The sequence below is a fragment of the Equus asinus genome, chromosome 10 (genome assembly GCF_041296235.1).
Source record: "Equus asinus isolate D_3611 breed Donkey chromosome 10, EquAss-T2T_v2, whole genome shotgun sequence".
Classification (NCBI taxonomy): Eukaryota; Metazoa; Chordata; class Mammalia; order Perissodactyla; family Equidae; genus Equus; species Equus asinus.
This window is the reverse complement of record NC_091799.1, coordinates 81,051,233-81,078,793: the sequence shown is the minus strand read 5'-3', so window position 1 is coordinate 81,078,793 and position 27,561 is coordinate 81,051,233. Positions and strand designations below refer to the sequence as shown.

General features: G+C 43.4%; 1 protein-coding gene across 6 annotated transcripts in view; it reads right to left on the bottom strand.

The window, feature by feature from the left end:
* Nucleotides 1-27,561, bottom strand: part of PRLR (prolactin receptor) — a 154,699-nt gene that overhangs the window by 100,354 nt on the left and 26,784 nt on the right. For 2 of the 6 annotated variants that reach the window (XM_070519791.1, XM_070519788.1), the window contains exon 1: nt 15,395-15,494. The exons of the other annotated variants lie outside the window; for them this stretch is intronic. The gene's annotated coding sequence lies outside the window, so the exon portion shown is untranslated. Of the gene's footprint in view, nt 1-15,394; nt 15,495-27,561 lie in introns of those variants that run through there. 6 annotated transcript variants of the gene reach the window in all.

The window sequence follows — 27,561 nt, the reverse complement described above, 5'->3', positions numbered from 1 at the left end:
GTCCATCAATGGACTTTTGGGCTGGTTCCTCCTTTTGGCTATTGTGAATAGTGCTGCTATGAACATTCATGTACAAGTATTTGTCTGAGTATCTGTTTTCAGTATTTGGGGATTTATATTTCGTATGAGAATCCTGGGTCATATGATACTGTTACGTTTAACTTTTCCAGGAGCTGCCAAACTGTTTTCCGAAGTGGCTGCACCATTTTATGTCCATCAGCAGAGTATGAGGGTTCTAAATTCTTCACATCTTCACCAACACAAGCTATTGCCAGTCATTTCAATTATAGCCATTCTAGTGGGTATAAAGTAGCATCTCACTGTGACTTTGATTTGTATTTCTCTATTGAATAATGATGTCAAGCATCTCTTCAAGTGCTTATTGGCCATTTGGATATCTTTTTTGGAGAAAGGCCTATTCAGATCTTTGCCTATTTTTTAATTGAGTTATTTGTCTTTTTACTATTCCAAGTTTAACGTTTTTGAAACCAGATTTTTGCCTCTCAGTCGCAAACTAAGCCTTTAGGAAAGTTGATATTAAGAAGCACTCAGATCTTCTTTGACTTCTCATTTGCCCTTAGAAGCCGAATATGTTTGGCTCTTATGTGTCATAAACACCTCATATCAAGAGTCAACCATCTGTGCCATTAGCTCTAGTTTGCATGATTCATGGTGCCTGAAGATAGTTTTATGGCCTATGAAGGAACTATCTTGCAACCAGAATACACATTGTTAAAATCCAGCTGTATGTATAAATGCAAAATGTTCACCGTATGTTCCATAGGAAACATTATAGGGACGGGGTGGTTTAGTCACTGATGTTAGTTATTAAAATGTCTGACTTTACATAAATGTAGTGGAGCAGATGAATTCTAGCCAAGCTTGCTCTATGATCAGTTTAGCATGACTAAGTCCCATTATACCATTGAACTGTATTATGAGATGTAAGTGTAGTTTGCTAGGAAAGATTTTTGTTTACGAATATGTTAAAACCAATTTCAACAACTCGCCAAAGCTTCTTAGCATTATCATATGTAAAGAAACAAAGGATATTTATGAAAAAATTACAAAGCACCGTTGATAATGTTAATATACCAATTAAGTAAAAATTAAACAATAAAAGTGAAAATATAATCCATCCCTGGAAATTCTGACTGTGTGGAAATATATCTCATTTTCTAAGTTTTGAGATATTAGTTCTTAAAGTGTGTGCCACCTTGCTAAGGTTTTCATCAGTGATGAACCGTCTCCTGACAAGGATGTCATAGGAACTTCTGAGACCTTTCTGACTCTTTCACCTTCCCTAATTTGAATTCTTTTGCTGGTTTTCACTGATCTCAGGACAAAAGTCTGAAGGCTCTTCATACCTAAGGAATTGTATTCCTCACAGCACACCAATCCTGACCATTTCCGATCCCAGCCGGCCCCCTTCCACCTCACGTCATCCAGGCTGCTCTCAAAATCTCTCCTCTCCACAGGAATGGTGTTTCTTCACCTTTGTACCCATAGTGCCCACACAGTACCAAGCCCGTGGTGAGGCGCCTGCAAACGTTTGCTGAGAAAATGAAAGGATATATTTGCTATGCTAATCCTTGCTTCATGTCTTGGCTCATCTGTTCATCCTGTCATTAAACATCCCTGTCTGTTAAGATTTTGCCCATGCTTCAATCTTTACTTTCTCTGTGTGGTTTCATCCATGCTATAATCTTTAATTGATTGCTAGTCATAGGCCAAGTGAATAAGATAGCTGTGATGGTAGCTAAGATATAGGCCCTGCCCTCATGAAGCTTCCAGTCCAGTGTGGTGGGACAGTAACAAGCAAGGGAGCAGGTAAATAACTATCATTGCAAGTGCTCAGGGAGTGCCTGTGTTATCCCGGGTGAGTCACACAGCGATTTCATACAGAACTCCTCTATGCTCCTCATTTTGACATTTATTGCATATTGTTTGGTACAGTGATTTAATTTTTAATGAAGGCATGTATCTCCTACCTCCTCAATTCAAGATTGAAAGTGTTTTTGAAAGTAGTGGCATATAATGGGTATTTAAAAATATATCATTGGTTAGTATGTCCTTGGGCAAAAGTATTGAGCAGCACATTCAGTTAAGTCCTAAAATGTCCAATTCTTGAGGTTCCATAGGAATGAAAATTTGTTCTAACACATTTACTGAGATATATAGTTGAACGTCCAACAACCAGCTAACCTCTGCCAACAATTTTTACATTGGAATTCCACTGGTCATTCTATTTATTTAACCAAAAGTGATCTCATTAAGGGCTAAAATTTACCAAAGTCACTCTTAATAAACCTGGCATGGTTGTACCTTAATTAGTCAGGCATTAGAGTCTAGCTATTAGTTAGTCTAATAGAATGGGAAGCCATAACTTCCAGCTGGTGAAGTAACAGTGAGAGAAGAAGGAAGAAGGATTTGGCATCCTTAATTTCAGTAAGGTTGTGTGGGAGAGGTGCTGTGCACTTATATTAATTTTGAATTATTTAATGTATCTATTAAGTTCAGATACATTTCTAGGCAGACGCTTATTAAGTGAGAGATGCCACTCAGCCTGTGTTAGTCTTCTAAAAGAGTCCTTCTCCTTCTCTTAATAAGTTTAATAACACCAATTTGCAGTATCTAATTCTCATAACATCAGAACTCATTTACAGATTAAGTGCAATTCTTTGTGAAGTAAGGAATAAAATGGAAGCTAAAATAATCCAACCCATTAAATTTCTTTTTGATGATTAAAGGGAATAGATCCTAAAGGCTTCTTAAGCAGAAAGGCTCTTAGGAGGGAAAGAGACCCATGGCAACTACCCAGGTTCTGTGTGTGCTAATAGAATGTAGAAGTTGTTTGTGTCATTCTCTTCCTTTGTCCACACACATTTAATGTTTCTCCAGGTTCTTTCTGGAGATCGTCCATGGAAGCTGATAGCTGTTTTAAGGTCTTCAAATGTTGTTGAGTAGAATTGACAAGCTATCATATGTGGGAAAGAGCAGACTTTGAGGATGTTGCACTATATCAGACCCAAGTTCTACCATCATCCACTGAATTTTTTTGGTGGCATATTTTCCACCTGGGAGAATGAACCTAACATGCTGGTCCATGATCTCATGCCAAAGGGTTTTGTGGGCATTCTTTAAAGATTAATATATAGAATCTTCCAGACAAATGAAAATGTGAAGAAAATTTTGCTGAGTTGAACCATCATCTATATATGAACTAGTTCAATAAAGAATGACTCATAACTGACCTAGAGAAACTGAAGCACTGATTCTGCCTCAGTCTAAGTCCCATAGTTAGTTGGCCAAATAGTGCCTCTTCGAGTTAAGTGCCACTGCTGCCAGAAATATTTTTCCCTCTGTAAATTAAGTTATGTAATGTTCTATATAGTGGATAGATTTCCATGCTGGTAGGTTTTACTGCTAGCGTCATAAACAATAAAAGAAAAAGGAATAATAAAGAATAAGTCAATCAGGAGAAACAACTTCCATCTCACACTTGACTCTAGCTTGTGTTTCATCTTCCCTCAAAATTCGAGGATAGGCACGAACATACCAGTTGGAGGAGTCCTAGGAGATGGGCATATGTGAATGATGAGCGCATATTATCCATGTCGTGAATCGTGCCCCAGAGCACACTAATGAAGCCTAATAGTTCTGAGCATTTTTAAAATAATGCCGGTGTTATAGACAATCCAAGGAGAAAGAAACCAATTTAAATGCTGGTTTTTGGTACCATCCGGTTTCCAAAGAGACCATCCAGAGTTATCTGCAGTGTCATTGTATTTATTGCAAGCATGAAAAATAAGCTCATCCTGTCATACGCAATTGATCACTTGGTGTTAAGATAGAGTTGCCTTATTTCATATGGAAACAAATTGATCCTCCCAGAAATGGAGAACATTTTGCTCAACAGCAAGAGACCTCTGCCATTTCCCCAGCTATCTATTTCATTGGGACAAATGAACAGGCAGAATTTCAAGAGCTGCGTAATATGTCCTGAGAGGGACATTTGGGATCTTTCTCCTCTTTCTTTCATTAGCTGCCCACTTAGTAAAGTCATTAAAGTCATTAGAGCCTGAGAAACTCTAAGGACCAAATGAGGGATGAATGGCTCCTGGACCCCCAAGTCGTCTCAGTGCAAATTATCAGGCAATTATCAAGATGAAAAACTAAGCCCTTTTGCATCTTTTCCTCCTCTTTTCCTTTGGTCGTACATGTGCTTTTATAGTTAGAAAAAAATTTAGAGGAGATAGAATTAGGTTGTCAACCAGATGTTATTGAATTGTCAGCACTGAGGCAGATGAGAAATCTGGATGAAGCTTTGATTTTTACTTTTCTTGGGGAAGAGGCCAGGACACTGCCACAGGAAACAGTGCAGATCCCCGGGGCCCAGCGCCTCTTCCATTCTCCTTGCGTTTCACTACCCCCAAATCACTGGACTCTATTTTTTCTACTGCTTGATGGGATTCAGCTGTCATTCACTCTGTTTACAGGATTTATCTCTCTTGAATTGGCCCCTAAAAATGTTCCTTATTACAAAAAAAAAGCAGCCCTATTTAATTTTTCCATTTCATTATATCACAAATCAAAAGAAACATACAAGCTTTTTATTGCAAGCTGATGCCATGCTGTTTAATTCTCTCATGGACATAAGAAATAATAATGATTTCTCCTCCTAGAACAATCATCACTAACACCATGTGCCAGGCATAGTTGTAATGTTTTAGGTGCATTAACTGATGTCAGGCTCACAACAAGAGTGGGAAGTGGGTGTTACCATTTCCATCTTACAGCAGCAAAAGTGAAGGCATAACTAAGTTAGGTAACCCGTCCAAGTTCATGGAGCTTGATGAGGGCAGAGCCAGGATTTGATCCCCTGGGGGCTCTGCCTCCACAGCCATGCTCTTACCCACACCATGAACTGCCTTTTGTGATTTAATGGTCTCCCAGAAAGTATTTTTCTTTCTAAAGATTGGCACCTGAGCTAACAACTGTTGCCAATCTTCTTCTTTTCTTTTTTCTCCCCAAATCTCCCCAGTACATGGTTGTATATTTTAATTGTGGGTCTTTCTAGTTGCAGCACCAGAAAGTATTTTTAAATTACCCTGCAAACTTCTTAGCTTTCCTGTTTCTCAGGGTTTCCAAGCATGAAATATTTAATGTGGGAAATTATAGTTTGTGTAGTATGGAGACCATAAAGCCACCTTTATTGCTCACCTAAAAAAAAAGTCATAAAACCATATTCTTTATAGTTAGTAACAACCTGAGTAATCTAGTCCAATCTCCCACCCAAGGGAAGGCATTCCCTTCAACCTGCCCTCCTGGTGTCCCTTTCTCAGCCACCGAATGAACACATGGAGTGTCAAGAAACCAACCTGCACAGTGCCTGTGCACTGCAGACTGCTCGGAGTGCTAGAAAAACCTGGCTGTCCTTCAGTCTCCTCCCACTGGTCCTAGTTTTATCATTTGGAACAAAGCAGAATACTCCTCTACCTCTTCCACATGACAGTCCTTTAAAGAGTAGGCAGACATCACATTCCTCTGGGGCTTTCTCTTCCACAGGAAGCAAAAGTAATTCCTCCCCAAGTTTCTCTGGTCTCATCAGTGTTTTTCTCTGTCCTCCTCCCCGCCACCCCCCGGACACATTGTGAGTTGCCCATGCGCTTTGTCAAAAGTACATTATAAAACTGGGTACAGGACTCTCCCATGAGTCCTGGCTTTAAGCCTCAGGTTCTTCAATAAAGCTGGCAGGCCCACAGCGTGCCGTCCACGGCCAGAAAGTGTGGTCTGATCCCAGGTCCTGAGTCTTTCTCCCAAGGATCCCATCACATTGGCTTCATTTAATTTAATCGAGGCCAAGGGTCTCCAGGACACAAAAAATGGGGTCTCTTAGGCTCCATGTGTTTTTGTCTTCATTTCACACACAGAGAAAGGCCACAGAGCTCAAGTGAAATCCTGGTCCTGCATTGGTTTGTCTGTGGTCAGCTGTAGATAAATATGTGGCCATGTGATCGTTTTGATTTAGACAGAAAGCCTAGAACTGAGTGAAGTGTTGAAACCTCAGGTTTATAGACATAAGTCTCTGAGAAAAACAACAAACAGGCATGGTATTTGAAGGACCCCACAATCTTCTTTTGCCAAGTCACTCATTCAGGGTATAAGAGTTTTCAAAATATTTTTCCCACCTGAAAGAAGGCAACCCAAGAAGACTTCAATTTATTCTTACAGGAAAAATCTCACTGGAGTAGATTAGACTAGAAGTCAAGTGACCATCTCTACTTATGGCCTGAATTCTCAGGCATTCCATCTGAGGCAACCACAGAAGGTTGGCTTTTTCTTGTGTCCTTCCTGTATGACCTCACTCTTTTAGATTCCTGGGAAGATGTAAAAGAATTCCTGAAGATGGTTGGCTGATTAAAAGGTTATCCCTCAGAAGAGTATTTGCTTTTAAGTGAGGCACACTTAAACTTTCAAGACGAAAAAAAAAAAAAGAACCTGGTGGACTAGAATGAATAGACATGGGCATGGGGGCCATTGCACCACATAGACATTCACCTATTGTGTCTACCTATAAGGTCAACCCTGCCCGCACCTGACCTCTTTTCCTTCCTCGCAGGGCCTGGTTCTACTTAGCCAAAGCAGGGCCTCACTGAGGCTATGGGTGAAATGGGAGTTCTAAGCACTTTGTAGGTATTTATTCAATCTTCCAGATAACACAAGTACCCATGAGGCACCTAGGAGGTAAGTCATCTGACTGCTAATTTTCAGTTTAGCAGAGTGCCACATGTATAGTAAATGCTCAGCAAATGTAGGTGTCATTATTAGTTTAGATTAGGTGATATTTTGGCATGATTTAGGCCAAGGTCCACCATTGTGCTATATCATTAAAGGAAAGTTTTGTTTTGCATAAAAACCTTCAGAGAACTGTTTGAAGGACTCTAGAGAAACAACTGTTATAGGACCTTATGAAGCACCCTTGGCTCTCAGATCTCTTTGGGAAGCAAGCAAACTGACTTAGGAGTCGTTAGTTTTGCTCTCTAGACTGGGCCTTCCTTTAACTTCAGACGCCCCCCTCACACTGAGAAGGGACAAAATGAATTCCCACGGCCGTTCCGATCTAAATTCCAGGATGTGTTAATTTCATGGTGGTACATGTAGCCAGTAAATTGAATCTTCTAAGAGCTTGCCATCATTTAGAGCTATTTTGCACAATGAATGAAGTTCTCTTTAAATACTCCCCAAGTCAGGTCAGACTACCCCAGTTCCTTCTAAGGTGATGTGATTTTATTCTCCCCAAAACCTGTCTGGTCGAGAGGTCAAACAGGAAACTCCACTTTCCTAGAAAAATCTTCCAAGTGAGTTCTCTGAGGTTTCTTGACTTGGGTCTCTTCTAACTGAAACTACAGGCCCAATGTTTGTCTCTCTGTCCTGGGCCCTGAGGAGGAATCCAACGGGGCGAAGTCCTCATGGAAACGTACTTCCAGAAAATACATGAGCCTTAGAGCAAGAGCTAGTCCTGGCTCACTGTGAATTTGTTTAGTTGTTAATAATTAACCTTGGAGCTCCTAGCAGGGGCAGCCACACTGGCGGAAGGCAAAAATTCTATCACACATACTCACTGCTGAGAACTAGAGGTGGAGGCTCATCGTGGAGTGAGGGCAGTTGTCTCCAATTTGACGTGGTGTCTTTGGGCCTCTAAGACTAGCCTGTTGATCCTTGTGGTGAGAGGCTGGGTCGGGGAGGAGAGGACTCAGGATTGTATTTTGCTGCATCTCTTTTTGCTCAGAATCTCTTTCTGTTCAGGGATTGGGACGAAAGTTTTCCCAACCACATTAGTGCATTATATTTCTACTGGGCACGGTAGTGTGACAAGCACAAACAACCTTACCTCAGATGTCTCCCCCAGTGTGACATAGACCTGATGGTCATTAAGACTTGCTGTATTGCTGGCTGGTGCAGCCCAACGTCTAGATTAGAACTTAATCTAGAATCACTCTGGAGAGATCTTAGAGATCTTAGAGGCTGTCTCTTCTTCACCCAGAGGAGGCATTGACGTCTCAGTTGAGGTCCCAGTTTATCCTGAGGAAGCGGCTCTTCCTTAAGACCCTGAGAGGTGTTGGCACTACTCAGGACACGCCAGGTCCTTTAAGTCAGGGATGAAGGAGAGAGGGAGAGGGCAGGAGAGCCAGTAAAAAACCTCACTGTGGAGCAAAGAGGCAGCTGCCACCCCACCTACCCTAGGGCACCTGGCTAACTCATTTTGCTCCTCCCTTGATTAAACAGTTTATTTCTAACGTCAGATATCTAGAGTTGTCTTACTTAAAAACTCATTTATCTATTGAAAACTAGTTCACACTGGGAAGACGAATACCACTTTTCTGCAGCTGTTTAGAGTGAGTGCTCTTGCTTGCCTGCTCCCACCCCTGTGATGAGCCCATCTGCTCTCAATAATTAGACACTTGTTCCTGCTGAGGTTGTGCCAGCTTAAAATGGGGCACCCAAGGTGGTGTGTGGCTGAGGATAACGAGTTAGCTGGTGTGCAGGAAGAGCACCAAACTAGCAATCAAAGTCCTGGTTCTTCTACTCAGTAGCTGGGGACCTTGGGCAAGCCAGTTTCCTTATCTGTAAAACGGGTATAATAATAACTACTTCAGAAGGTTGTTACGAGGGGTGGATGTAAGCTCTCTGGCACTATAAACAGATGAGGGATCATTACTGTTAATGGAATAGGTCCCAGGTAGCAGTCTGGACACCTGAGTCCTAGGTACCTGTCCCCTCATTAACACATGACTGTGAACAACTCACTTAACTCCTCAGCTTTTGGTTTATCCGCCAAATGGACTGGACTGGATTCCTAAGATCCCTTTCAGCGTGAAGAGTCCATGATGCCAAGCGCCTCAAATAATAGATGAGAAAACTGAGCCCAGAAAGGTTAAACTACTTGTCCGAGGTCACACAGCTTTGGGAGAGCAGAATCAGAGCAGATATCCTGCCTCCCAGTCTATGGTTTTCCTACTGAAGCACAGAAGCCTTCCTGTTTACCTGGTGAAGGCAGACACAGGACTTCAAGGGGCATGAGAGAGAGTGACCTTGCCTTGGCCTTGGAGGTCAGGAAGTCAGTGTTTCTGGGATGAGGGTTATAGGAGGTCAGTCACGGGCAAAGCCCACCCCCTCAAAGCCTCTCTGTGGGCGACATCCTTTCTGGTACCTTCCTCAGTTGAAACTATATATCCCCAATCATTTTTCCCTTGGCAGCTCAGCTTAATTTTGGCTTACTGTGTTAGCTACCTCCTCTCCCAGGCACATGCTTTTTCCTTAATCCCCTGCCACTGCAGTCATCTGGGGCAGCCACCAAGAGCTGTCGGGGGCTCACTAAGAAGAAGAACCTTGCTGTGCCCAGAAAGCTCTACAAGAGGCCACCGGGTCCCCCAGTGCAGCTCTTGCTGACTTCAGCAGCTCGCCTCCTGAGGTTTCCTCTTTACCTGGAATTCAGTTTGGGCCACCTGATTTGTTTAACCATCCTCACAAAAGATCAACACACCTTATTTATTTTTTAAAGGGCTGATTCTGAAGTGAACTGAGGTGAGCAAACACTTCTATTCACGTCAGCTGCTCCCCCAGCAGCCTGGGGTCAGTGCATCCAGGACACAATTCAGCTGACTTCATCTCCAAGGCCCAGCGTGGGGCCCCCACCTTCCCAGGTGAGCGAGCTACCCACAGGGAGAAGCTGGCTTTTGTGGGCTCATCAGGAAGACAGGGCCTTCACTGGTTCCTCTCTCATAGAAATGACAGTGGTTTTGTTCCCTCTGGGGCTACTTGCATTGTGCGGTATACATGGCCTGGAGAATGGGGAAGAAAAATCACAGCCCTCATTGGGTTGACCTCTTCTCATCTTGCACCTTTTAGCTAGGTGTGTTATTCAAAATATTTACCTGGTATGGTTATAAGCCCTGACCAATAAAAAAAGACACAAGCCGGAAGTAACTGGTCAGGCCATACTGGTGCAAATCAGCTCAATTTCAACCCTGACATCCACTAACCTGGGAGCTTTTAATTTACACCCAGCATGATCTAACATTATTGGGAGCTTCTAAGTGCCAGGCATTAGTTTACAAGATTTAATTCATTTAATTAATTCTCATTGAAAATTCTCATTAGGTGGTATTATGGGTTGAAATGTGTCCCCTCGAAATTCACATGTTGGAGTCCTAACCCCCAGTACCTCAGAATGTGACCTCACTTGGAGATAGGGTCTTTACAGTGGTAATCAAGTCAAAATGAGGTCCTTAGATGGACTCTAATCCAATATTACTGGTGTCCTTACAAAAAAGGGAAATTTGGACGTAAACATGCATATGGGGAGAACGCCCTGGGAAGATGACGGCAGAGATCAAGTGATCCATCTACAAGCTGAGGAACACCAAAGACTGTCAGCAGACCACCGGAAGCTAGGTGAGAGGCAGCTACCCGCCCTCAGAAGGAACCAACCCTGCCGACACCTTGATCTTGGATCACTAGCCTCCAGAACTGTGAAACAATACATTTCTGTTGCTTAAGCCACGTAGTCTCTGGTCCTTTGTTGTGGTGGCCCCAGCAAACTGCTACAGGTGGGCAATATAATTATCCTATATTACATATGGAAACTGAGGCACAGAGAGATTAAGTGCTTTCCCAATGCCACATAGCTAACATGTGGTAGGAAGTTTGTTTCAGAACCTGTCTTCTTAAATACAGTGTTTAAAAATAATTCTGTTTTGGTCTAAACAATTGAATGTTTTTTCTTTGACATAAGCTAATTTGAGCACAGTCCTGGGGTAAAGAGAAATGAATACATGAATTCCTTGGTGGTCCATGATGTCTCCCTCGTGAGGCCATAGCCTAGCTCATCTTTTTCTGCCACCCTGTGTTAGAACCAGCCTAGAAGCACAGTTGAGTTTCTGTGCTTCTCATCATAGAGGAAACTTCCTCCCGACAGAGGCTGTGAGGATGTGCCAGGCAGCTGGGACCCTGGGCCTGGCGATGGGCAAATACTGGGCAGAAGCAGGCATGGTTATTGGACAAACAGCTCACTTTTATCAGGAGGAAATATTTACACGACAGTGACTGTAAAACAAAGCCATTATAGTCACTGACAGCACAAAAACGACGCAATTGAAGAATGAGTTATTTTCCTGAAAGCCTTTTTCACTGGCTTGCCTTCTCGTCTTTCAGGAAGTCTGAGGAGGACAGGTGTGGAGAAAGGGCCTTCCAAGGAACGTCATTCTCGCTGATTTTGTTGTAACAGCCTCCTAAGCGCTCTCCGTGTCTCCTGTCTCGTTCCCTCCAGCTGTTCTCCACACTGCAGCCAGGACTTTTCTTCTGTAGGTGCAAATCTGATTGTATGTCTCTCCTGTCCACAGGCCTTCCATAGTTTTCCGTAACCTCAGCCTCCTTTCTGGCCTCAAAGTCCATCTGAGGTGGCTCTGCCTTCTCAGGTCTCACGTCTCCCCAGCCTGCACATGCAGGGGTCCAGCCACTTTACACCCTGGTTCCCCAATCCCACCCCTCTTTCTCCAAGCCTTTGCTTATACTCAGGCTCCTCCTGCCGGGAACATACCATCCAGTGCCTTCCTCCCTACTTTACCTTCGAAACTCAGATCAGGCATGAAGTCCTTATGAATTCTTCTAGATCAGCCCATTGGGGTTCTGGGCTTTCTCTTGCAGACCATTCCCTTAGTGTCTTTCAGGACCATAGACTTCATCACACACATTATTGCCATTATTAGTCCATGTGCTAGTGTCACCCACAAGCTTTTTGGGGACAAGGACTTTATGTCATTTATCTGTGTGTTGTCAAGGCCTACTCCATCATATAATTGGTGCCTCATCAACGTTTGTGGAGAGAATACATGAATAAATGATTCACCATTTTAATATTATAAACAGTCAGGGCATGGCTCTGGGGTCTGTCATGAGTATCAGTCCTATAATCTCCCTCGAAATTCAGGGCTCCTTGTGAAAGAGCTGGTGCCAACCTCTGCATTCTCAGTTCTGTGTCCTCCTCTCTCCCCCAGCTCCTAGCTTCCTAGTTCCCTGGGGCCCCTCACTGAGGTTTTACCTTCCTTATGGGTGGATATTTAGATGTACTTCAATGTCTGTGGCTAAGAAACAGGGTGGGTGGGAAGGAAGGGTGTAGACTAAGATGAAAAAAGGAGGCAAGTCTAGAGTGTTCTGGAAAGCCAGGGAGACAAAGTGTGAATGCGAGGAGGAGAGAGGGAGAAGATGTGTGTGGTGAGTGCTGCCCATTCCCAGGAGAGAGTAACCAAGCTTAGCACTGTCCCTTCTTTTTCTCTCCACTATGACCAAACGTTGGACTTTGTCCTGAATTTCCACAAGCAGTCCTCCCACATGGAGACAAATGCAAAAGAGCAAGTAATTAAGATGAAAATTCTGTGCTGGGGAGCACCCAAATAGCAGATGCCCCAAGAAAACGGACAGCTTGTGCGGAGACACAGACACTATCTTTCTCAAAGAAATATTTGGATACAGAGAACTTAGTGGTAGTTCTCTGGGGTCCCATCTGTGCAAGAAATACCCTGGAGACTGGCCAGGTGCAGCAGACATGGCCAGGTACTGGTGTGGTAGGAGAGGCCAGCTGTCCTCAAGGCAGATGCTATGCTGCCATTTGAGCCTGATTCTCCCCTGCTTGTGTTTCTGGTTACACGGAGGTGTTTGGGCCACCTCTGCTGCCCCTGTGGTTGAAGAAGCTCTGAGGCCAGTGCCTTGGGAACACACAGAATCAACACTGGCCTCCCCCACCACCCCTCGCCCCCCATGGATATGTCTTCCTTCCTCAGGGTTTGCCATTTAGGGGGCTTCAAGGTGGGAAGGCAGTTACTCCTTGCCCCACCCAATGCCCCCACCTCTACCCTCTGCATCTAATTAACTGTCCACACTTCTCTCCGCTCCTCTAGTTATACAACAGTGGGGACAAGGAGCGAAATGTGTGTCTCTGGATGAGCCCCATCGTTCAAAACAGCCTTCAGGCCAAGCAGCCACCAGTCCTTTTCCCTTAGAAAGAAATTCTCAAGAGCTCTCCGCCCTGTGCTGGCTGTTTAAGTCCTATGAACACGAACATGGGTAGGATACGAACGGACCCAAAGCAAAATACCCTCATCATCTTATCGGGCTCTTTCATCCTTTTTATCACACCAAGAGAAAGTGATATGGGTACAAGGAATGCCAGTATCATACCCTGGGAGAGGACCTGATTTTACGCAGTGACCTTCCACCAACACACAAGTCTGGGTGATAAACTCTTTTGCCCAGGGAGCAGCACTGAGTTAGTGAATTCCAACTGGTGAATTTCTATTGGTCCCGCAAATTTTGAGCTGACTTACTAGCTCCCCTGGAGAGCTATCCACTTCTACCAGACTGTTAGTTGCCCCCCTCCGGCTGGGCTCCAACAGCTCCCACATGTGGACTGCTACTGTTGTGGCACAGACTTTCTTTCCTCCCCAGTGTGAGCATGTGGAGGGCCTGGCTCATCTTCCTCTTACAGCTCTTTCTTAGCTGAATCACCCTGTTAGCTCTTCCCATTCCATGAAGGTTGTTTGGGCTAATTCTGCTGCCTTGTAATTGAGTTGAAAAATGAGCTCATGGAGAGCTGGATTCCAAATCCGTGGTGAGAATTCCTTTTTATCTGGTATGTTAGTTTGACCTAATCTCCCTTGTTTTGCCTGCCTCTCTATAGTTTGGCTGTGGTTCTATCCACAGAATATCTCACAAGGCAGGTACAAATGGTGGCAAGAGAGATGCATTCTTGGTTGAGGAGGTAAATGTCCCAGGCAAGCTCTGCCTGACCCCATGGCATGGAGGGGCTCAGCTGAGGGAGCAGTTGAGACCTGTCTGAGATGCCTGGCCAATCTCAGGGGCTTCATATCTTCTGGTGTCTGGGCAAACTTGCTCTTTAGAAAAGGCATTGGAGGTTTAGTTGGTTCAACAAATATGTATCGGATGTCTGCAATGTGTTCGGCTCTCAGGATGAAACTGACATGGTTTCTGCCTTCTTAAGGTTTTGTCTGTAGGAGTAGGAAAGGCCTGGTGGGGATCAGTGAGGAGCTGGCCTCTTCCACAGATCACTGGTCTCCAGAACCCTGCCTTAGGCCAGTGCAGGCCTCTGCATCCGTGTTTATTTTTCTACTTCTCCAAACCTTCCTCCTTCTTGCTTCTATCATGTTCTGTAGCCCTTGCCGCTTTCTCTTCATCCACCCCTCCCATTGCTTCTGCCTTTTATTTCACTGACAAGTCTGCTCAAATGGATAAATAAACCTTGGTACATCCATACAATAAGATCTTGATCAGCACTAAAAAGAAATGAGCTCTCAAGTAATGAAAAGACGTGGAGGAGCTTTAAAACCATACTGCTAAGTGAAAGAAACCAATCTGAAAAGGCTATATTCTGTATGAGTCCTACTATATGACACGGTGAAAAAGGTAAAACTAGAGAGAGAGTAAAAGGATCAGCGGTTGCCAGGGGTTTAGGGGAAAAGGAGAGAGGGATGAATAGGTGGGGCACGTGGGATTTTTAGGGCGGTGAAACTATTCTGTACGATACTGTAATGGTGTATACACGACATTATCCATTTGTCAAAACCCATAGGATTCTACAACGCAAAGAGTGAAGCTTAATGTAAACTACTAAAGTCAGTACTGATGTATCCACATTGGTTCATCATTGTAATAAATGGATCGCACTAATGCAAGACATTAATAATAGAGGAATCTGTATGTAGAGGAGAAGAGGATATGAAAACTGTCTGTCATTTCTGTTCAATTTTTCTATAAAACCTGACTGCTTTTAAAAATGAGGTCTGTTAAAATAAAAAAAATTAAAAAAAAAAACTCAGCCCGAATCACCCAGACTTCATCCTGGCATGGACTCCCGTGGCCCTTCACAGTTCATTGGCTGGCCTCTGTCTGCCTCTCTGCCTTCCAGTGAGATCTGGCAATGTCCCCAGTCCATATCAGTGCAATGCATCCTGACTCCAGCATCTTTCATTCCCTCCCAGCTTCCCCTCCCCACCTCCCCAGGACTGGGCTGTCACGTGACCATGCCACTGTGTTATCATGCTGGCCTTTTGACCTTTGCTCGCACACCAGGTCCACACTTTCTCCCCGGAACACTGAGGTCTAGAGTGGCGTGGACCTTCATGTTGGTCTGTATGTTAACACACTGTTTCCTTGCCCCTCACTTATTAAAACACTGAGCTTTCCCTAAGACCTTTGTGCAACCACTGACATCCTAATCATACCCTCGCCCCCTGCCCATTTCCAGTCCCAGAAAAGAAAGATGAAAGGAAAGAATCAAAACTGATGAAGAAAGGTGAAAGTGACCAAAGTCTCTTACCTGTGGGCTTCCTGCCATCTGTCACCCCACTTATGCTCCTGGCTGGAGCCTGACACATCTTTGTTATGAGTCTCAGAGGCAAGTGGCCTGAGATGACATCCTCCTCTACATTTCTACAGTGATGAGGAGAACGTTGGGACTCTAACCAATCATCTTTTTACAGCCTGGGAAAAGGTACAACCCACTGTTAATAATTTATCTGCATATTAAAGTATGGAGGATCGTTATCATTGTGCAGTTACGAGAAGAGGGCAGGGAAGACAGCCCTCGCTGAGAAACATGAGAGCACACTATTTCATCTGGTTCCGAGGGTCAGAGCCTGGACTCAGGAGAAGGCCTGCTCACATGTGCCTATTGGGTTTGCCTGGGTTTAGGGGTGGGGAAGAGGACCTTAGTCTTCAGCAGGCTCTAAGCAAAAAGTAAAACTTGATTTTGAAGGAAAATACTAATCCTCAAGTTTCCAGAAAAAGCAGTCCATCAACTCCTATGCAATATAGGCACAGAAAAAGACTAACACAAGGGTTCATTTTGACACCGTATTCCACAATCCTACACTGAGCCTGCGCTCCGTGGAAGGCCAAGCTGAGAAGTTTGAGCTCCATCCCGTAGGCAGGGAGGAGCACTAAGTTTCCCGGGAGGTGACAAGAGTGTGGCAGGATAAAAGGGAAGGAAGTGAAGAGAGGAAATTAAATAGAGAAAAAAACAAGGGAAATGAAAGAACAGCCCTACTTTCTTAAAGATTCTTATTTTCAGGCCATCTGTCTGCTCAGAGACTGAACGTGCATAGAGAAAGGGGGCTTATACAAGAGCAAGCACATTTGGGGACATTTAAGGCCAACTGAGACTTTTGAAGGAATTCTCCAAAGCCTGACCTCCCTGAGGAGAAGAAACTTCTTGCACCCTTGCTCCTCATACCTTGTCTCTTCCTCCCACTGGGAGAAGCCAGAAAGGGGAGCAGTCCCCCACAGCAGGAGCTGGCTGGGGCCAAGGGATGTCTGCCCTGAGCATAGAACCTTCACTGGTCTTGAGGGTCTTGCCTTTGACTCTTAACTTCCCAGGTTTTGCAGTAGTAGTTCCATAGCTTCCATAGCTCTAGGACCCTGGCATATGATAGATACTCAATAAACACTTGCTGAATAAATGGTTGTATGACATTTGAACTACAGCTTCAGGATAATCTCCTTCAAATAGCCTGTGCCAACCGTTCTCTCCTTGGACATCACAGCCCCTCCTCCTCTGGTTGCACTGAGCATTATCATGCCCAGGAAAGGCTGGGTATGGAACTGGCAGTATGAAAGGCATAGCTTTCTCTTCTACCTCCTTCCATAGCATAGAGGATGCTCATGGCACAGTGAACTGTTGCTCCCCTGGGAGATGGCTCCAAGTTTTCTGAAGGAGACATGGCAGGATTGTGTGACATATTTAGCAATTCCCTGGATCCTCAAGGGAAAAACAGGAAAAAAAAAAGAAGTGAGCTGGGTTTTGCTCATCAGAGTAGAGATACCCAATGTGTTCTGACTGTCCATAGATCTGGCCACCAAAGGAAGCCATTACAATGGCATTTGGGAGAAGACAACTCCTCCTGTTCCTTTGAAGAGGTTGCCCATGGCTGCCCTAGTTGGAAGTTCTTACAAAATCACACTCTAAAATGTGAAACTGGTTTGGTCTTGGCCTATTTTGCCTGAAGGTGAAGGAGTCTTGCATGGGAGAAAGCAATACTATCCGCCAAGGGGTCAGAAGGAAAGTGAATATAGGGTGGGGAGTAGGCTGGGACCTCAGCAAGCAAAAGCTGAACAAAACTCCTAGCTGGTAGGACTTGTCTCCTCGGGAGAATTGTTTCTGCTGAAATAACCTTCCTCAGTCTCCCAGGCTACCACGCGAGGATTACTGTGCAGGAGGGAGGCGTGGGACTCCTGCCTGGGAGGCTGGGCAGCAGCCCCAAACCACTGGCAGAGCAATCCAGTGTGTTTGCAAACAGACTAAGTGAAGGCATCATGACCTCCCCCCAGGGAATGGGTCTCAGGAGTAGGGGTGTGTAGGTTCTTTTCCAACCACTTTCTTCTGACCTCGAGGGTATTTTTTTTTTTGCTTTCATCTGAGGTAGTCAGTTTGCCAAGAAATTCAGCAATGAGGGGAAATAAAAGTCACAAATGGGAAAGAAAGCGGGTGAGGCCAGCTCCACCGGCACGCTTTGCTATGAGACCTGAAGGGATTCACTGGCTCATTGGAAGTGAAGCTGCAATCATTTTTTGTGTTTCTTTTTTCTGTCTTTGGACATTAATCAGTCACAGGGCCACTCTTCTCTTTCTGGCTGCTTCCCAGGTTGATCCAGATGCCGGGCTTCCCCATGGGAGGGTTCTCTCATTGCTCAGATCTGGGAGTGACTGACTCAGTCAGGGCTCAGGTGAATGCCTAAGACTCAGCTGAATGTCACTCTGGCTGAGTTTGCATATGTGCCGCCACTCATCAACTCAACTTGTATCTGTCACTCATGACCGCAATTGCCAGGCCCCTCATCACGCCCATTCAGTTTTCGAGGCGGGAGAGAAGGACCTGCTGGGCATAAATGTGGGTGGAGGCTGAAGAAGATAAGTCAGCTGACTAACCTGGCACGATCCCTGAGAGCGCTCAAGGGCCTGTGGCTGAGACCCGCTTCCTTCAGGAAGCCTCCGTCACCAGTGGGTGGCACTCAGAGCAAGCATCCTCAGCCAATCTGTGGACCACAGCACAGCTCCCAGAAGGCGAGGTTTAGGGTTCCCTTACCACTTGGGTTTGACACCTTGGATCTGCATCAACCCTAGAGGGTGCTTCCTGGGCATGCAATGGCATGAGGACCGAGACTGGCAAGCCAAAGGAACAATGCTCGTCCTGGCAAGAGGGGAAATCAGCCTCTGATACCTGCCCTGACAATGGCGGAGCAGTCTGGGGATGTTGCACTGTACATGCTGATGGGATCTCTTCTCTAACGAGCCCTTTAATCTCTCTTACAACATCCTTCAGGCTCCTTTCAGATCCCTAAAGATGGGGCAGTATTCTAGGTAGCCCAGCTCTACTTCAGGAATTTGCCAACGATGCTGACAAATTTTATACTTCTCCTACAGACATCTCAGGACCTCTCTGAGAGCAAGAAGGTTGAGAAAGGCTTGCCCCAGGGGAAGAGTCCTTTTTCCTGCTGAAACAGTGCTGGCCTCTAGCCCAATCAGAGCATTGCTTGGTAAGTCAACTTACACCCACCAAAGTAAACAAACGGAATGCTTCATTATATGCTGCTCTTGACTCCATGGAGCATTCCTCCAGTTCCTAGAGAAATTGCAAAGTTGATAACCTTCAATGAGTGTCCTCAGCATTGCACAGAAATGTTCGTTTCTGTGGGATGCTTACAGAAATCTCTTCCTTTTATTTCCTCAAACAGACATTGGCATTTCCAACTTCTGTTTGCCTCTCTCCTTTCTCAAATTGCAGAGTGTGAATTCCTGGCCCTAATTTCCCTGCCCCTGCTATTTGGGTACCTGGCCATTTAGTCTTACTTTATTTTTTGTTATTTGTGGTTAATTAGGAGACACCAGTTCTCTAAATAGGAAACTATTTTGGCTGCGGAAAGATGTTTTCTTTGGCTTCCTGCTTTGTTTGTATCACTAAATTCTTTGTTCTCTCTTTCTTCCCCACTCCTTCTTCCCCACCAAAAATTATGTAATGCCTACCTCGTTTGGATTATAAAATCCATCACTGGGACTGTGTTCACAGCAGCTCTGACAGAGGTGTCCTCAGTGAACGGCAGACACTCTCTACAGGTAACCTGTTAGCCTGATGATCTGCTTATGACAAGAAGCCTAAAATCCTCCTTGCAGCCAGCTGATCCGTCCCCCTTGAAGTCTTTGTTCCTAAATAAGAACCGTCACCATAATAACAACAGTGAAGTTCCAAAGAGCTGAGGATGTGTCCCATGTCTCTGCTGTTGGTTGTCTCGGCCCGGCTGGATTTCCAGCTCTCCAGAGCTGGCCACAGAGAAAGCAGGGTCCCTGGGCAGGAAGCTCCAGCATGGGAATAGAGCTTCTTTCCTCCGAAGCAGGAAAAATAATGCAAAACGCATGGAAGTGGAGCTCTAAGCCCCCTTACCTCACCAAAGGTTACAGAGGCTCATACAGTTTGCAAGTCAATCGACTGTTCTTAACTATAAAGAAATGCTACAAGAGAAATGCCAAATCCATCGACAAAAAGGATTCACAGAATGTCATGTGGACTCTATTCTCTTTCTGAGTCAGGCTGTGTCATTTGCAGACATTTGCATTTAAGCTATCTCAGATGTGAATGTGGTTATGATTATGAGATAGACAACGTATCTCATTGATAAACGTTATTTTGGAAAGGAAGAGCTATGATTTACTATGTGGTTCTATAAGGCTAGGAATAATAATAATTCCCACTAATCTCCTGTGATTAAAGTTATGAAAGAAAGGTTTTTTTTTTTTTTTTGCTGAGGAAGATTTGCCCTGAGCTAATATCTGTGCCAATCCTCCTCTATTTTGTATATGGGTCACTGCCACAGTATAGCCATTGTTGAGTGGTGTAAGTCCACGCCCAGGAACTGAATCCATGAACTTGGGCTGCCAAAGAGGAAGGTGCCAAATTTAACCATTACACCACGGGGCTGGACTGGAAAGAAAGATATCAAGGTGTCATTTTTATTGTTAGAAATTTACCTTAACGGGGATGAAATTTAGAGAAATTAAAAAAAATTTCTAAAAACTTTCTTTCAAAAATTGAAAATTGAAAAGAAAACAAGTTATTGAAAATATATTCTCCCTCTGTGCATTTTACCCTTTCGAGCTCTCTAAATAGATTCTGGTTATTACTGAACAATTCCATAGCCAAATGACCTATCTTGATATTCCAAAATAAGGTGATGGGAGACCTGTAAATGAGACTGAAAATTAATATTTTGTATATTTCAATTCCTACAACATTTTGGAGCTTCTTTTTTTTTTTTTCCCCAGGAAGATTAGCCCTGAGCTAACATCTGCCAATCCTCCTCTTTTTGCTGAGGAAGGCTGGCCCTGAGCTAACATCCGTGCCCATCTTCCTCTACTTTATTTGTGGGATGCCTACCACAGCATGGCGTGCCAAGTAGTGCCACGTCCACACCCGGGATCTGAACCAGCGAATCCCGGGCGGCTGAGAAGCGGAACGTGCGCACTTAACCGCTGCGCCACCGGGCCAGTCCCTGTGGCGTCTTTATTTCCCATAAATTCCTCATTTATACTCCAAGGCATCAACCTTTCAGAAAATATTTTATCTATCATCACAACTAAATAGAAACCCGGGAGTGAATGAATATGAAAGAAGCAAAGGCTTTGATAAACTGTCAAAAAAAGAAAGTAGAGGGGGAGGCTGGTGAGAGCTCAGCTCCAGCCCAAGTGTGGGTGTGAGTTTTAGCAAAGGCAGGATTTCTTTCCTGTTGGTGCAGCCCTCCAGGCCCTGAGCGGGTCTCATGATCGGCAAGAAGGGAGCGGAGGCACTGGATGAGGGGCGAGACCTTGAAACTGGCTAGTTGTTTGGATGATGCAGAATGACTGACTTGGCAGGAAGACCAGTGGGAAACTTACTAGCTCTGAGGTCCTGAGCAATTCTCCCAGAGCCTCACTTTCTTCCTTTGTAAATGGGAATAAAAATACTTCACAGGGCTATCTGAGGTTTATAAATAATATTCTTAATCCACCTGTCCCATAGGGGGCACTTGGTAAATGGCAGCTCTTATGATCGTCGATGACCTTGAACACAAGAGCAAATTCATTCTGTCTTGGCCACAAGCTGCCCCAAGACCTTCCCTGTGAAAGTCCTGTTTACTCCAGGGCAAGGAAAGTTGCAAGTCATTCTCAAAATATAAAACCCTCAGAGCAGTGACTCTATCCACCTGGTTTGTTGACTGACAATTGCTTTGCCCAGCAGCCAATGAGAGGGAGCTTGAAAATACACTCTTTGTAAAGGGAAGCTTAACGAGTTTTTATACTGTAAGAAAAGGGAGATACTCTTATGGACACATTCGCTAAGAACCAAGCTTTTTTAAACCAAGCTGGTCTGGCAGCTGTGGAGGGAGTATGGGACTGAGGGAAGCACCCAGACTTTCTGGGCAGTGCTGTGAGGGGTCAGGACACTAGCTGTAGTCCCAATTCTAACACTAAGAGTGGTACCTTGCCTTTGGATGGTGCTCTCCAGTTTAGAGAGACCCTACGCATGTCTGGCCTGACGTATCCTTCTCTGTGAGATATCAGGCCAAATAGTACCAGCCCCATTTTATAATAAGAAGCCAAGAGTCTGAAGGGTTAATGGATTGCCCGAGACAACACAGATGAATAGCAGCAGAGTGAGAACTCCAACTCAGATCTTTTATCCTTCACAATGCCCTGATTTTTCTCCCAGCTTTTAGCTGTATGGCGCCAGCAAATTCTATGGCTCAACACCTAGGTCTGGAGATGGATTCAGTCTCTACCAATCGGTGTAACTTTGAGGAAGTCACTTATGCTCTCTGAAACCCAGTTTCTTCTTTAAATGGACATAATGATAGCCCTCCAAAATTGTGAAGAATAGAAGCAATAGGACATGTCAAGTTGTTAGCACAGTATCTAGCCCATAGCAAGTGCTTAAAAATCAATTATTAATTTTACTCTCATTGTTGGTATTTATCCTTCCAGGCTTTGATTCCCTTCGTGGAACTGAGAAGGCAGCCATGGAGTAGAAGACAGAGCGTTAGACACGACATCGATTGGAAGACCAGAGTCTAAGCCTTGGGCCTGGATTCTTCTCAGCCATCTGGTCATGGGCATGACACTTCACTGTTTTGACCTAGTCTCTTCATCTCTGAAAAATAAGGTTAATCATAGAACCTCCTATGGAGTTGCTGTGAATGAATGATTGAAAAATAAAATCCCCAGAAGTACTCCGCCAAGGAAAGGCAGTATGTAGGAGTGAGCAGAAATCCACCTACTGCAAACCTTCTCTACCTCTTCTCCCATGTTTTAACAATGAAGTATATTGCTGAAGAAACTTCTGTCTCACAGGAGTGCCTGAAAACTTGTATCCATCTTTTGACACTCAGGGAAGCTGCATCAAACAGAGATATGAGTTCAATAACTCACTTTCCTGGTGCCATCTTGAGAATCCATAGCAACAGTGGCATCAGCATACCAAGCATTGCTTTGGAGCAAGGGAGGAAGTGATACTTAGCTGAAAAAAAAGGTGGAATTTTCACCAGAGTTGGCACAGGCCAATTTTTTTGGTCGCTCAGCAGTGAAAGAGAAGGGCAGCTGTCACTGATGTGTGCTTGTTTAATTAATAGCCTAGAGAATGACCGATGGGTACTGTAAATGAATCTTTACGGCAAGAGATAAACCCTGTGCTGGCTAGGAACACAGACAGGCCCTTGGGAGTGAGTTTACTTGATTTAATGTCTACCAAGGTGCCTTGGGAACTTGAGCAGTTCTAAGAAGACACTCAGTTCTTAGGGAAATCAGTGACTTGGAGAAAATGGCCCAGTCTTTTGCAAAACCATGACCCTGAAAAATATATAGTTGATCCTTGGGTGAGATTTCTTGTACAAGGAAAGCCAAAGCAGAAGGAACTTGACTCCTCAATCAAGCTCATTTCCAAGTAGACTTCAAATCTTCTTTTAGGCTCTCTAGCAGGGTCTAACCAAACCATTATCACAGCCTCTCAGCATTGCAACAGGAAAACAAACCAATTTTCCTTTCAATCTAGCAGTCATCTCTGCTTTATGCAGCCACCTTAAGGCAACGAAAGCAAGACCCAGTTTTGCAAATGCTTCTGAGAATTTATTGTATGACCCAGGCAAGAGCTGATTTATGGAGGGAAGTTCTATTTAGTCACCTACACACACTTATCTTGTTATTTCTATCTCGTTACGACTGGTTGTACCAGGGTGTCTGAAAAGTGCCCTGCTATTGAGACACTTTGACTTATAACTGCTTCATCAGCTGTAAGTTGTGCATAGTCTCCTTTCGATCTGACCCAAGAGATTGGGAAAGTCCAAATAGGACAAGTCAATTTGACATGTACTTCTCAAATATTAGCTATGTGCGGGAAAGGGGTAGCTTGACCAATAGCAATCCATTCTATAGTAACAAAACAAAAGATAAAGACTCTCCATAAAAAGTTATCTGTATGTTCCATGGCCCCTCCCCTTAAGGAGTTTTCATTGTAATTAAAACCGAACAAAATGTCCACATATATAATAAAGTACTCTATTCAAAGGGCCATTACCAACAAGCATCAGAGACAGGAGAATGTGGGAAGATCTTGGGCCCCGGTTTTTTCATCTACAATATAATCATAGAAATACATCTCCATGTTCTACCTTGTAAATATGGTCAGAGGACTAATGAAATGCTGTAAAGGTGTTTGCCATATACACACACATGAATAAATAAATCTCTATATCTAGATATATAATACCTATAGATCTATGTATTCAACATATATTAAAATATCAGAGGTATAAAAAATATCAGAGGTATAAATTTTGGTTGTTTTGTTTCGTTTAAACATTCATGAATAGAATGGAAAAGACATAGCAATGTAAGTTGAAGTCAAAGCAGGATAGACAGAACCTGAAGAGACTACTTCCTAAAAGTGGACCGAATATCTTTTTTCATATGGAATAAATGAGTATGATAAAAAAGAATACTAAGATCTTTGTGCAGGCCAGTGCTTGTAAATTATTTCATAATACTTTAGAGCTTGAGGCACCTCCAGAGGCCGTTCTAGTCCAGCCTCAGATATCATACTCTTATTCCACCTTAGGAGCACCCTCAATAGTTATTCAGTCTCTGCTCAAACACTGCTAAGGAAAGGGATATGAGTGCCTCACACAGCAGTTGCAGTGTATCCCAGTACCACTTAACTGAGTTTTTCTTTATGTCGTTAGATATGTCCTGCTGTAACAATTCCCACTGTGCTTCCAGCCTTTGGAGTAACTCTTCTTTCTCCCACACAACAAGTCTTGATGTTGAACTTCCAGCGAATATTGATTCCTAATAAGGTACTGAAGAGCCACAGATATTCAAAACACAGTAGATGATTTATAAAACCACAATATTTGAGTCACATTATAAGAGTATATTTAATATTTGGGCTTCCAAGGAAAATGATACTCTGCTTCTTTGGTAAGTACAAAGTCAGAAGACAGTCCTGGGGCCTGTTTGGACGTTATTAGTATCAATGCATAAAGAGAAACACTTGAAGAACCTGTCTATCCTGCTTTGACTTCAACTTACATTGCTATGTCTTTTCCATTCTATTCATGAATGTTTAAACGAAACAAAACAACCAAAATTTATCAGGTACATAATATCTCTCTTAGATTTTCAACCTTTAATGTTCAATGTCTTGGGTAGTAAACACAATTGCAATATTTGTAGTATCTCAGAGGTCTCATCAAATCTGTCAACATTCTTTTAAGATCCTTCTAGTACTCTCTACCCTTAACAGAGCAAGGCTGCCCAGTTCAGATACCTGGTTTTAGAGAGCCATGAAAGGATAAAGAAAAAGATATTTGGAGACATGACAAGGGAACATCCTTCATTCCTTGACCCCAAGACCTGTGTTATCATAGACATTAATCCGTTCAGTTTCAAACTTGGCCAGTTATCAAATCTATTCTGGAAGGTAGCCTTTACTTACTGACACTAGCATCAGTAGACCACAGACAAACATGTTAAGATCTCTAGGTCAAGGGAGGGTATGTGCTGCTGTTGAGACTAAAGACTCTGAAGCCAGAGTGCCTGGGATCACCCAACTAGTTGTGTGACCTAGGATTGGTGACTTAACTACTTTATGCTTCAGTTTCCTCATCTGTAAGAGGGAGATAATAATAAGAGAACTCACCAATCACTTCTAACAGGCAATTTATATATCTCCATTGAGTGATCTTTAGTCAAATGCAGTGTAGTGGTCACTAGCATTTGGAGGGATGAGTGCAATCTAGCAGAGAAAACCATGCTTATGAATCAAGAGACTTGACTTCAAGCTTCCTACTAACAGTGACTCCTCCGAATCACAGATCAAACCACTTAGCATAGTGTTCAAAGCTCTTTACAATCTGACTCCAATCTACCTTTTTCAGCCACACTTGCTGTCACTTCCTACTTCTTCTTTGTGTGCTTTTCTTTGCAATTCTTGGCAATTGCCCAAAATATCAGGGACATGTAAATCACTGTAAGTTTGTGTGTGCTGTTTCTTTTATAGAATGTCCTCCTTTCTCTCTTCCTGCTTGTGCAGTAACTGCCCCACTCTCATCTATGACTGTATTACAGCTCTCTCGTCCACTAGACTGTGTGCTTCTTGAGGGTGGAGAATGGTCACCTTTCATAATGGTGCCTAGCATAGTATCCAGCACTTGGTGGGTGGGCCACAGCTGTTTATAAGTAATTGAGAGATTAAATGAACACATTTTAGGTGAGTCTCTTAAGAATGGTGATCATAATATGGCTCCTTTCTACTTTAGAAAAATATATGAAGGTGTCCGTTTGAAAATAAACTAATAATACAAGATATACTAACAATGAAGCTGTCACTAAAGACATGAATGGAATATAGCCTTAGGCCTTACTTATACTCCTTTGAAAGCCTGGAAAAACATTCAGGTGGCAATTATTTTATGTGTCCCTGAAAATGTCAATGGAAATTCCTCTGTTAATGGAGCATCTGTCCTCTAACAATCAAAGGGGGGATGTTGTGTAATGACCCAATTCTTGACCTTGTTCTTAAACATGTTCTAAATCTCTGATGACTTCTCATTGTCTGCTGTGTTCTGGGTATATCCTGCTCCCAAATGGTACTAGGGACAGGACAGAATCTGAATCAACTGCATCTTTTATCTGGCTCTGGAAGGAGCACCAATTACCAATCCACCTTGCTGACATATTGCCTCAAACTCTCCCCTGTTTGAGAATGATCCTTTCAGAAACACTGAGCTGTCCTCTTCTACAGGCAGTAGAAAACTGAATGGATTCTCCTGCTATAAAAGTTGGGCTCTTGGAAAAATACGGTTAAAAAAATCCCTTAGGTATCAAATATGGGGTTATGCCAGAGGTGATGCCTTGCTCAGCAGGGCATTTTGCTGAGTGTGTAACTAGCAAGACCCCCTGAATGGAAGAGAACAGAAGATTTCTTGAGCTCCTACCATGGCCAGGAATCAACATGTTGTGTCTGAAATCATCACAATGAGGCAGACAGCATCCTGCCATGCCAAAACTTTGGATCCAACATCATTCTGACCATTTGTGGTATGAAATATTGTCCACCACTCATGGCACAGAGTGGGGCATAATCTTACTAAATTATGGTCCAGGGGCTGTTAATACAGATCTGATGTGGCTCTGTGCTAGTCTAACACAGCTTTGCTAATAACTTGTCAAATATCTGTGTAAAGAGAACAATAATTCATATGGAGCAAACAAAGTATTAGTGGGACCAACTTACTTCTTGGATATGGCTTCCTGATAACAAAGCTCCTCTTTTCTTCTAGTGAACAAACATGAGAATTTGAATTTTTACCCAAAGCTCAGAATTGCTATACTAAATATTTTGGGCAGGTAGTTGATCTTTCTCTCCTTGAACTTTATCTTTGTTTGGTATCCTTGGTGTTGCAAGCCAAGATTGAGAAAGTCAAGATTGATTTTTCTTTGAGGGTCATGAAGAGAACAACATGGCTCTTATTTTTATTGGTGGTGATAAGAAAAATCATCAAGAGGAGGGACATATGTGTTTCTCAGAAACATTGTTTCATGGGATAATGTTTTTGTGGTACTTTAGGGAACAGGTATTTCAAAGGCTAATTGTGTGAAACTTTTCTCTCAAAGAAGAGTGAAATTTAACTTCATCATCTTACTTCTGGATTGGAAAAGTATCCTGAGAGAATATAATATATGCATATGTGTTGATGAAATGTCTAGTTATGTTTTGAATCTTATGACTAGAGCAGGTGTATTTCCTGAGGGAACAGGATTTGAGATTCTCATTTTACATAGCAGAGGTTACCTATAGGATGCCTCAAGAGCTGTGCTGAAGGCTCTGTCTTAGTTTCTGGGCTATTTAGTGTTATTCTTCAAAGACTCTCACTCACCAATCTTATTACCCCCATAGAACAGTGCAAT